Genomic DNA, 11,336 nt, shown 5'->3' with positions numbered 1-11,336 from the left:
AAAAGAAACAAACAGGTGTAAGGTAGCGGAATGTACCCATAGAAGAGAATATTTGTAGCTCAGGGTTGTGCTGTGGGTCCTTGGTACTCTCTGAGCTTGGTGGTTTTTATTATTATTATTATTATTATTATTATTATTATTATTATTATTATTCATATTTTCTAGGCTGCCCACTCTCCAAGGACTCTGGGCGGCTTACACCAAAGACAGTATACTAAATAGCATATTGCCCCCAACAATCTGGGTCCTCATTTTACCCACCTCGGAAGGATGGAAGGCTGAGTCAACCTTGAGCCGGTGAGATTTGATCCGCCGATCTGCTGAACTAGCAGTCAGCTGAAGTAGCTGCAGTACTGCACTCTAACCACTGTGCCACCTCAGCTCATTTTCTTGCAGATGTGTTGAATTTCTCGGTTTTCTTGCAGATGTGTTGAATTTATATTAACCGACAAAGAAATAAAGGGAGACTAATATAGATATATTTCAAGCTATTTAGCTCTCATCAACTAGCCATACCCTTCTGGGATTCAAACCCAGGCTACTCGCATATTAGGAAGATGTATTAACCTCTATAGTAAGCCATGGGCTCTCCTCGCTTTGTCGGCTATACCAGGGGAGAGATTAAGTGTTTTTTCCAGTGAGACCAGTCTACTGTTTCCGCAGTATGCTCCATCCCATATTTGGGTAGACCAGATTGCCCTGATAGACTGGTCTCAACAGAGAAAAAACACTTTTCATGCAGATGTTTTATTACCCAAGTAGATAACATCATCAGTGCCCTGATGGCCCTTCCTGGAATTTCTGGGAACATAGCTCCCGTGTAACTTCCTCTGGTACAGAAGTTATACCATCTTTTTAGGTTTGGGGGAAGCGGTGAAGCTTGAGATAACCATTCCTGCCCTTATCACTTTGTGGCATGACTACTGCATGCACTCTACATCAGGGGTGGGTTCTACTTACCTTTACTACTGGTTCGCAATGGGGCCACACGCACGCTTGCTTTGCGTGCGCACGCACGCTCTTCTGCTCAAGTGCATTTTGATGATGTCAGGGTTAGTGGGCGGAGCCTCCTACCAGTTTTACTACCAGTTCTATAGAACCGGTGCGAACCGAGGGCAACCCACCACTGCTCTATATTGGCATGGCCTTGAAGACCACTCAGATTCCATTAGTTCAGAAGGCTCTTCATTTAGGCTGAACAACTATATGAAGGATGAAAATAGGATGACTGAAATCTCTTTTTAACCCAGAATAAGCACCCAGTTGCTTATTCTGCCATCTCTATCCTTTTTTATTTCTTTTGCTTTTATTGTCTTGTTTCATGGTTTAAAATCATTTCTAAATCACCCAGAGTCACTGGGAGTCTGGTGGCATATAAATCAGGGGTGAAATCCAGCAGATTCTGACAGGTTCTGGAGAACCGGTAGCGGAAATTTTGAGCAGTTCGGAGAACCAGTAGTAGAAATTTTGAGTAGTTCAGAGAACTAGCAAATACCACCTCTGGCTGGCCCCAGAATGGGGTGGGAATGGAGATTTTGCAATATCCTTCCCCTGGAGTGGGGTGGGAATGGAGATTTTGTAGTATCTTTCCCCTGCCATGCCCACCAAGCCACACCCACCAAGCCACACTACGCCTACCAAGCCACGCCCACAGAACCAATAGTAAAAAAATTTGGATTTCACCACTGATATAAATTTAATAAATAATAATATCACCAAGCCTTTTTTAATCTTTTTTTTTTCCAACCATGGCCCTTCCCTCCATACACCTTCAGCTTTCAATTCTTGCCTTGTACACTGCCTGTCCCCAATACAAGAATGAAAATAGGGACCAATCTTGGTGGCAAAAGCACAGTCAGGTCAATTTAATCTCTGAATTTATTTGTCTGGATTGGATGGTTTTAATAATAACATGTATTAACTTTATTTCACTTACTTCAACACACTGTACTACCTTTTAGGGAGCATTTCTTATTTCTTCTGCTCTGTGGGGCTCCAAATATCTGTTCTGATTTGGAAACATATTTCTTTCTTTTACCCTGATATAATCATTTATTGACTTTTTTTCTTGACATGTAGTTTTCCGCAATTCTCAGATTATTTTATTGTTGTTTTTAATGTACTGTATGCTTCGTTGGCCAGAATCAGCAGACCAGAAATAGAAATACAGTACATAATAAACAAACAAATACATAAAAGTGAAAGCAGCGCTGTACACGGCATTGAGGACTCTCTGAATTGTCATTTGGCCTGGGCATGTCAACTTAAACTGTTTTGGGGACATTTCTGGGTGTAGCCTATCATCAACTTCCTCAGGAGGCAACTGGCAATCACATTGAAATATGAAAGTGGCACAGATGATAATTAACTCACTGCTGCAGAAGAGGAGTAGGCACATTTGAAGGTTTATTCCCTTGATGTTGGATAACAGACCAGGTGTGCCAAGATAAGATTTGAGAGAGTGCCGTAAGGGTTTTTAGCAGTCTTCATTAAAAAACATAATGTATATTGTTGTTCCTTTTCTAACATTTTATTAAAAGATATTGTATGCGTTTTCATAAAATTTGTTAGCCAGAAGTGATATTACTGAACGTTTGTCAACATAGTCCAATGTTTCTCAACCTTATGATTTCTGGACTTCAACCCCCAGAATTCCCCAGCCAGCATAGCCCCACCTCAGGCACAATTCATTTAGGTGACCTTGAGCTAAGTCACTCTCTCAGCCCTAAGAAGGAGGCAATGGCAAATCACTTCTGAAAACTTGCCAAGAGAACTGCATGGACTTGTATCGGACACGATTGAACTGAAGGAAAGAAACCAGCAGATTTAATTCCTCAGAAGAATGAGGAGAGTTTTCCAGAAATCTGACATAATTACTAAAAAAAAAAGTCCCATTTCTGATGGGATGTTAACATTGTTTCTTGAGCAAGTAATTTTCAAGAGAACATAAAGCATTTTGGAGTGGGGGAATTCATGTGGGAGATTTGAATCCTAAGAAACTTCAGCCTCAGACTGGGTTACTTTATATGTCAAAACTAACATCTTGAATTTGGGGCTGGAAATATCCATGCCATCTAACTTTACGCCTCCATCGCTCCAGACTTTTAAAAAATAAGAGAGGCAACATTCAAACACCAAGAAGACTGCATACTCAAAATCTTTCCTTTAGAGAGGAATTATGGTAGCTGGATATTTCATTTAAATTATATTATATTATACGTTGGAGAAATTATAAACACTGGCAGGGACCTCTTGTTGGCAGCAATCCATTTTGCCTGAATTTTCCAATTATACTTTGAACAGAAGTTTTCACAAGTCCCTCTTTTCTTCAATAGTTTCAGCAAACACAAGAAACCTATTTTTCCTCCCCCACACCTCATAGTACAAAATATAACAAAGTTGGAAGAGACCTTGGAGGTCTTCTAGTCCAACCCCCTACTCAAGCAGGAGACCCCATACCATTTCAGACAACTGGCTGTCCAATCTCTTCTTAAAAGCCTCCAGTGATGAGGCACTCACAACTTCTGAAGGCAAGCTGTTCTACTGGTAAAGTAGCCTTCAAGGCATTCCACATGCTAAACTCATAGAAAGAATTGATCACTCTACCAGTACATCTCCACTGATAAATGGAAATCATTTCAAAGAAAGCAGCCTTTGAGACAATAAATCTCCCACCCTGCTCTAGTGTCATTTGAGAGTGAAGGGTGCTAGCTTTTATTAAGCCTTCCCTTGTCATCACAACCTGTGATTTGTGGTCCGCACACCAGACTTCTTTTTCCTCCCCCATCTGCATTGCCCAATATCACATTACATTAACGGCAAGGTTCACAGGTCACAACTTTAGCCACTATTACCTCTTTCCGGTGGTTTTCTTACATGAGACTATTTTTTTTTCTCTTTCTGTTTTTTATCCTTCTACAAACTACCTGGGTTATTTACAGAATCAGACATTCTCCTATAAATTATTTACACATAAGTGCTTACAGTCATCCAAGAGACATAGCCAGAAAGGACTTGTATAACAAGAAAGAAAAAAGAGCACGGAAAACCACTTCTGACACCTGCAAAATGCATTTTGGAGCGTGGCACCACTTGTGACAGTCTTTCAAATGGATAATCAGCCCTGTAACGATGCATTGCTGTTATACATTCAGCTGAGAATTCTGCTTATGTGGAAGTTGTGTTAGCTGGTTCTCTCGAAAATGTCTCTAAGTCAATCCAAGCAAAAAGCAAACAAACAAACTAGAGAAGATGACAATAGCAGATTTATTGGAAATGTGTGCACATTTCAGAATCTGCCAGAGGATCTGTATGACAGTTGGAGTGGTATTATAATTAATGATGGACTAGCAGTTTGAAAGCATGTAAAAAGTGCAAGTAGAAAAATAGGGACCACCTTTGGTGGGAAGGTAACAGTGTTCCGTGCGCCTTTGGCGTTTAGTCATGCCGGCCACATGATCACGGAGATGTCTTCAGACAGCGCTGGCTCTTTGGCTTTGAAATGGAGATGAGCACCGCCCTAGAGTTGGGAACGATTAGCACATATGTGTGAGGGAAACCTTTCCCTTTCCCTTTAGGGAAACTTGTCACTACAAAACTCAACCTACAAAGCTTCTGGGCAGTTTTGAGCCCAATGTATCCCATATAGGAACACGTGGAAAAAAGTTTTTAAAAAGATATTATTTCAGATAATCTTTCTGGTAACAAATATAGCTAATATGTGCCAATAGGACTGTTACCAAAATATGGTCACAAAGAAACAAGAAAGAGGTATCCGTATAATTAGGAGACGTCAAATGTCAAGGAGAGTCACCTTGAGGTGAGGTGGGCAGATCAAATAAATAAATATGTTGGAAGGTTCAAATTGGAATAAAAACTCAGTAAAAAAAACATATGGACACAAACTTCAATATTCGGTAGAAATCCATTCCTTTTTATTCTGCCTCAGTGTTGGTCTAAAGGGCAAAAGTAGCAGATTTACATTTATCTTTTCACTATTAGATAGCAAGGCGGAGAGATCTCATATCTGAATTTCTTGCTATAAATATATATTTATAGCAAATATATATTTATCACATGCATTTGTAAGTCAACTTTTGGGATGATTTTGCAAAGGTAACCATAACAGATACTTGGCTATATCAATATTAGTATAAGTTACTAAATGCTGGTCTTCCTCCTCTTCCTTATAAAGCAACCCAGCCTGACACTTTCCATCAAAATGTTGGGTTAGCTATGTTCTGCTGCAATGAAATATGAACTAGCTTCAGCAGAACAAATCAAAATTTCAGGAAGGAATGGGACCAGCTTTTATCAGTTCTGGGGAACTGATAGAAACTCAGTAAAAAATTCCTCAGCATCTACTTTTGATCTCCAAGCTACATTTCTTAGCAGAACAAGGAAGTTACTTACAGCTGCAACTACCAAAGTATCCCACTTCCTTATTCCCATTTCAAGATAAGGTATAGCTACTTGGGATGCTAAACTGCAAAGTGACTGAACTCCCCCCCCTCTATTTCAGGGGTGTCAAAGTCACATTGTCATGGCGGCATCACATCACATATGGGCACTTTTTCCCCCTTTGCTAAACTGGGCATGGGCATGGCCAGTGTGTGATGCATCCGGTTCACAGGCCAGAAGAGCCCTGCTCTAGTTAATTTTATACAACATAAGGGACTAATGTTATATAGCACAATTCTATCTGGATTTGTATGCATTCTATAATGTTTACTTAATCCACTAGGTACAATTCTTTACTTTTAGGCCTTACCTACTTGCTAATTGAAAGTTAAAGAAGACGTGGGGGACAGTGATGGGTATTTTTCTCTGTGAATCAGAAGTTCCTCTTATGGGAACTTTTCCAATGCTTCTACTCCCAGCTTTCCTTAGCAGGTATCCAGCTAACACCAATATTTGTTTGGGTTTCTATGTAGATACATGAACAGTCAGTGGGAAGCCATAGCTGAATGCAACTTGTCACAAGTTGCTACTACCTTATTTTCACTCCAGGAGCACCAAAGTAGGCAGGATGATAGCCCACGCCAACTGCTATTCCCTGTCCAAAGTGTAGAAAATTTGGCCAAGGATATGATCTGTAGAATGTTTTTGAAAACGTTAAAATACGTTTATTTTATTTCAAATAAATAAATTTGAGAACATTAAAATATAGTAAAGAAAATAATAAAAATAATAACATAAAATAAAATATAAATAATAAAAAATAAAAAATAAAATAAAAAATAAAATAAAATAAAAAATAAAAATAATAAAAATAAAATAAAATAAAGGAAGTAAACCTAGACCTGTTTTCATCAACTGAAAACATTGTCTATATAAGAACAGTATATGAAAAGAAGCTGGCCATAACAGAAAGAACTAACAGAATTCAATTTCTTAGAGGCAAATTATTGCATACATATGTACACACCAGTGGTGGATTGCTACCGGTTCACCCCGGTTCGGGAGAACCAGTAGCGGCAGCTGCGGGAGGCTCTGCCCACCCACCCGGACATCATCAAATATGGTCTGCGCATGCGCGCACAAGCAAACTGGTAGCAAAGGTAAGTGAAACCCACCTCTGGCACACACACAATAATAAGATCTGCCTTAGAAACGAAATAGAATCACCCTTCCCTGGAGGTGTTTCAGTAAAGGCTGGGTAATCACCTATGGGAGATCTGTAGTACTGGATTACTTTATTGGCTGGGCTGAAAAATAGCATCTGGTTCAAAGTACCCTAATAAGCTTCCATGACTAAATGTAGACAAGACACTGATCGAACTACTGTCACACTGGCTCTCAATCCACAACTGTTTCAACATTTTTCCTTCTTTTTCCTGAAGAGCTTTGGTCTGTGCAGAGATCTGGTAGCTATTCTTTTTTCAATGCTATCTATGAAAGGCATAAACTATGTAAATCTTACATTCTTGTGTGATGGGTGATGGGTGGGTGGACTCAGGCCAGAATTTGTACAGGAAGTTATTCCTAGTCTTTAATCTTGGCTGTGAACAGGGGGTTGACTGAACATCAATAAGTCATTAAATCCTCAATTTTCTGCGCTTCCTTGAGGCTTCCCTTTTCATTTCCCCTGACATTGCTTTTCAAAAAATTAAATCACTGTAGAAGAAACATGGGTGTTAGGGTTAGGGTTATGTTCAATAACAATTGCACAAAACCAGCTTTTGGGCTTCTCCTTATGTGGACAAAACATTTCAACCTCATAAATCAGATTTCTCATCTATTTCCCTCTCTTCCTCTCCCACATTTCTACTAAGATAATACTAAGATACTAGGAGTCTTAGTGGACAATCAGCTAAATATGAGCCAGCAGTGTGCAGCGGCAGCTAAAAAAGCCAATGCAATCCTAACTTGTATTAACAGACGGATACAATCAAGATCAAGTGAGGTACTAAAACCACTCTAAAAAGCCCTAGTAAGACCACACCTAGAGTACTGCATCCAGTTTTGGTCACCACACTATAAAAAAGATGTTGAGACTCTAGAAAAAGTGCAGAGGAGAGCAACCAGGATGATTAGAGGACTGGAGACTAAAACATATGAAGACATATGAAACATATGAAGAACAGTACTACCAAGAGCCTTGGTAGTACAGTGGTCTAAGGCACCCTGTTATTAAGCTGGTTATTAAGACCAGATGCCTGCAGGTTCGAATCTCACCAAGGCTCAAGGTTGACTCAGCCTTCCATCCTTTCTAAGGTAGGTAAATTGAGGACCCAGTTGTGGGGGCAATAAGCTGACTTTGTATAAATATACAAAAGAATGAAGTCTCCAGAGAAGGGTGGCATATAAATAAATAAAAAAAAAACCAGTTACAGGAACTGGGCATGGCTAGTCTACTGAAGAGAAGGACCAGGGGAGACATGATAGCAGTGTTCCAATATTTGAGGGGCTGCCACAGAGAGGAGGGGGGCAAGCTGTTTTCCAAAGCATCTGAAGGCCAGACAAGGAATAATGGATGGAAACTGACCAAGGAGAGATTCAACCTAGAAATGAGGAGGAACTTTCTGACAGTGAGAACAATCAACCAATGGAACAGCTTGCCTTCGGAAGTTGTGGGAGCTTCATCACTTGAGACTTTCAAGAAAAGATTGGACTGCCATTTGTCAGAAATGGTATAGGGTCTCCTGTTTGAGTGGGGGTTGGACTAGATGACCTATAAGGTCCCTTCCAACTCTGTTAAAGATCTATTATCTTTGCTCCAATAGAGAGTCAAGCTTCTCTGTGGCTGCCCATTTGCTATGTAACCACTCACCCCATTGGCAGATTGGTCTCTACCTTGCTGAATTTTAGGAAGGTCTTTAAAATTACTTACGGGACCGCCTTCTGCCACCGATAGCCTCCCACCAGCCAGTTCGCTCCCACAGAGAGGGACTCCTCAGGGTGCCGTCAGCCAGGCAATGTCGGCTGGCGACCCCCAGGGGGAGGGCCTACTCTGTGGCAGCACCTGCCCTCTGGAACGACCTGCCCCCGGAGATACGTAGGATACCAGATCTCCGTGCTTTTCGCCATGCCCTCAAAACTTTTCTATTTCACCAAGCTGGGCTGGCGTAACCCCCTCACCCTTAGATATTTTAATTGTAATGGATTTTAGTTGGGATGTTTTAAATCTGGGCCAAAATTTGTTTAATTCTTTTAATAATTTTAAATTTTGTATTGGATGTTTTTTATTCTTGGCTGTTCACCGTCCTGAGTCCAGCAGGAGAAGGGCGGTATAAAAATTTAATAAAATAAATAAATAAAATGGTTCTGTTCCACAGACATTTGGGAAATTGCGATGTTTGGACGGCCTTATAATAATTTGGATTATTAGTTTTTATATTTTAATATGATTGTTTTTAACAAGTATAGTTTGAATATTTTGAGATTAAGCCCTTTTTAGTGTATGTTTTATATGATGCAAAATGCTATCTTGGGATAGCATGGTTTATAAACTGCTGCAAAAAAAGTAAACATATTCAACAAGAAATCTTTTCTTAAAGAATCCCAAATTAGTCATGGCAAGAGCTTTGGTGAATAGCATCCATGTTGAAAAAGCTGCCACAACAAATATATTGATCCTTAAGGTGCTACAAGTATATACAGGAATGTCCAAATGGCATGGTAAAAAAAAAATCAAAATATTATCACACAATAGTGTAATTAAAGACCTGCTTGTTTTTATGTGATGAAGCTTTGACCACACCCTTGTGGCCACTACCTTGACTTTTTAAAAAAAATTACTCTACACATTTAGAAAACAATACTTCTCACCAAAATATACAAGACTTTGATAGGGAAATGGATGTATCTGCTCATTTTGAAGTCCACCTTCATGATTATTTTTTTCTCATGGTTCTTGGTCTTTAAAGTAGGCTTGGAATGGACAGCCCTAAAAAGAGGGGAAACAATTATACACAGGCTGTTCTGTATAAAACAGGACATTTGACCATTTCGCTAGGAATGGATAACATGGGATTTGAAATGGGCTTTCAGTGGAGTCTAAATACTTCACCAGAACTAGCTAGAACTGCATTATTCCTACTCTTAAATTCACCGGTGCATTAAGTGGAGATAGGAAGAAGAAACTCCACACTTTTTGAAAAAAATGAAAACTGCCTTGGCAGTGCAACCAATAATCTGTTTTTCTGACTACATCTCATGCATGTTCCTCTGTACTTATCCAACTACTTGCTACTCCTATCATTAAAAAAAAAGACACTCACTCATTTCAAGTAGTTTAGGAGCCAGTCAGGAAGTGAAAGCAGTTTTCTCCATTGGTGCTAGAGTAATCCACCATGGAAGGTAGAGTTGTTTTCCCTTTCATCACATGTCAGTCACTCCAAGTGTTGCTAATGTCTGAAATCAAATCAGAGTGTCTCCTCCCAACTAACATGCTGCTGGAGGCCTCCCCTGTTGACAATGATGGTCCATCCCCCCATGAAGCTGTCATCACATTAGATACGTATTATTTAACTCAGCCTGTGGCAGGACCAGAGGCATGTGTGTTATGCATTAGTTAATGTGTTTTCAGGTGGAGTTTTGTCCCATAACCTTGGAGTACTTCTGAAAGACAGACCCATAGCCCCTGTATTCATCTAAATTTTCTCCCTTCCCTTTCTGTTCCCTTCCCTCTACTTTCCACAAAATAGTGTACATTCTCCATTGGGCTTCAGTAATTGATTCTGACCCTGGAGCACTAGTGAATATACATGCTGGTGGGGGTTATAGATCTCAAGTGTGCCCAAATGTATTGATTTGGTATTTGTTAATTAAATAAATAAAATGTATGGAAGGAGAAAGTGTCCTGAATAGCCATTGATCAGATATAATTGACAGGAACAATTGGCATTTTGACTTTTCCTGTTGAATGTTAAAAAATAACCTTACCCCAAAATTGATATTTATAAACAATACATTTAAAAATATTTAAGATCTCAAAATGTTTTGCTCAGAGGTTTAAATGCTAGATTTTCTCAAACTAAACTGGAATAGGTAAACGTTTTAGATATTAAATCTGTTTATAAAATGATCTGGACAAGAAATATTCAAACCTATCAATTTTTGTCACTCTCAATTTCTTATTTCTAAGATTCTATCATGTCTTGCCTTAGTTGTATTTTTTTTTTTTTACAAATTGTTACGTTTACCAAATTACAGCTTTTTTAAAAAAAGTCTACACTGAAATGTGTATGTGTGTGTGTATATATATATTATTCAAACTTCTATACCGCCCTTCTCCTTTCGGATTCAGGGCGGTGAACAGCCAAAATAAAAACATTTATACATAACATTACAATTAAAAATAGATTTAAAATAATTAATAAATTTGGCCCATAATTTAAAACTTGTCAATTTAAAATCAGTATCAAAATTTTAAAACCAACCCTAAAATCAAGACAGACCGGCTAACTGAAAAAAGTAAGTTTTTAGGGCCCGACGAAAAGTCCGGAGGTCGGACTTGATATTGATATTGATTCGGGCATTCTGCAATCATATTTTGTTTATGGTATTCTCTAATATTTAATTTTTTAAATCACTAGCATTCATAATCATGAATTATTTTCATGATTATATATTTCAAAACTGAATATTATACAATGCACACACACTTACAAACAAACAAATATATGTGTGTATATCTAAAATTACATCGCTGTGTTTTTAAAAGCCAACTGTGATATGACTTTACAATTAACTTGGGAACTATTTACTTGATCATATGAGTGTTTCTTTAATAAGAAAAACAATGAAAAATAGCCAATCTAAGGGAAACGGATAATTCTATTCTCCATTCATCCATTTTGTAGTGGAATACACTTTATTAAAATGGTTTGGGG

Source organism: Pantherophis guttatus, chromosome 1, assembly GCF_059756535.1.
Source record: "Pantherophis guttatus breed Tessera chromosome 1, ASM5975653v1, whole genome shotgun sequence".
NCBI classification, from domain to species: domain Eukaryota; kingdom Metazoa; phylum Chordata; class Lepidosauria; order Squamata; family Colubridae; genus Pantherophis; species Pantherophis guttatus.
The sequence above is the reverse complement of the archived record's forward strand: the minus strand, read 5'-3'. Positions refer to the sequence as shown.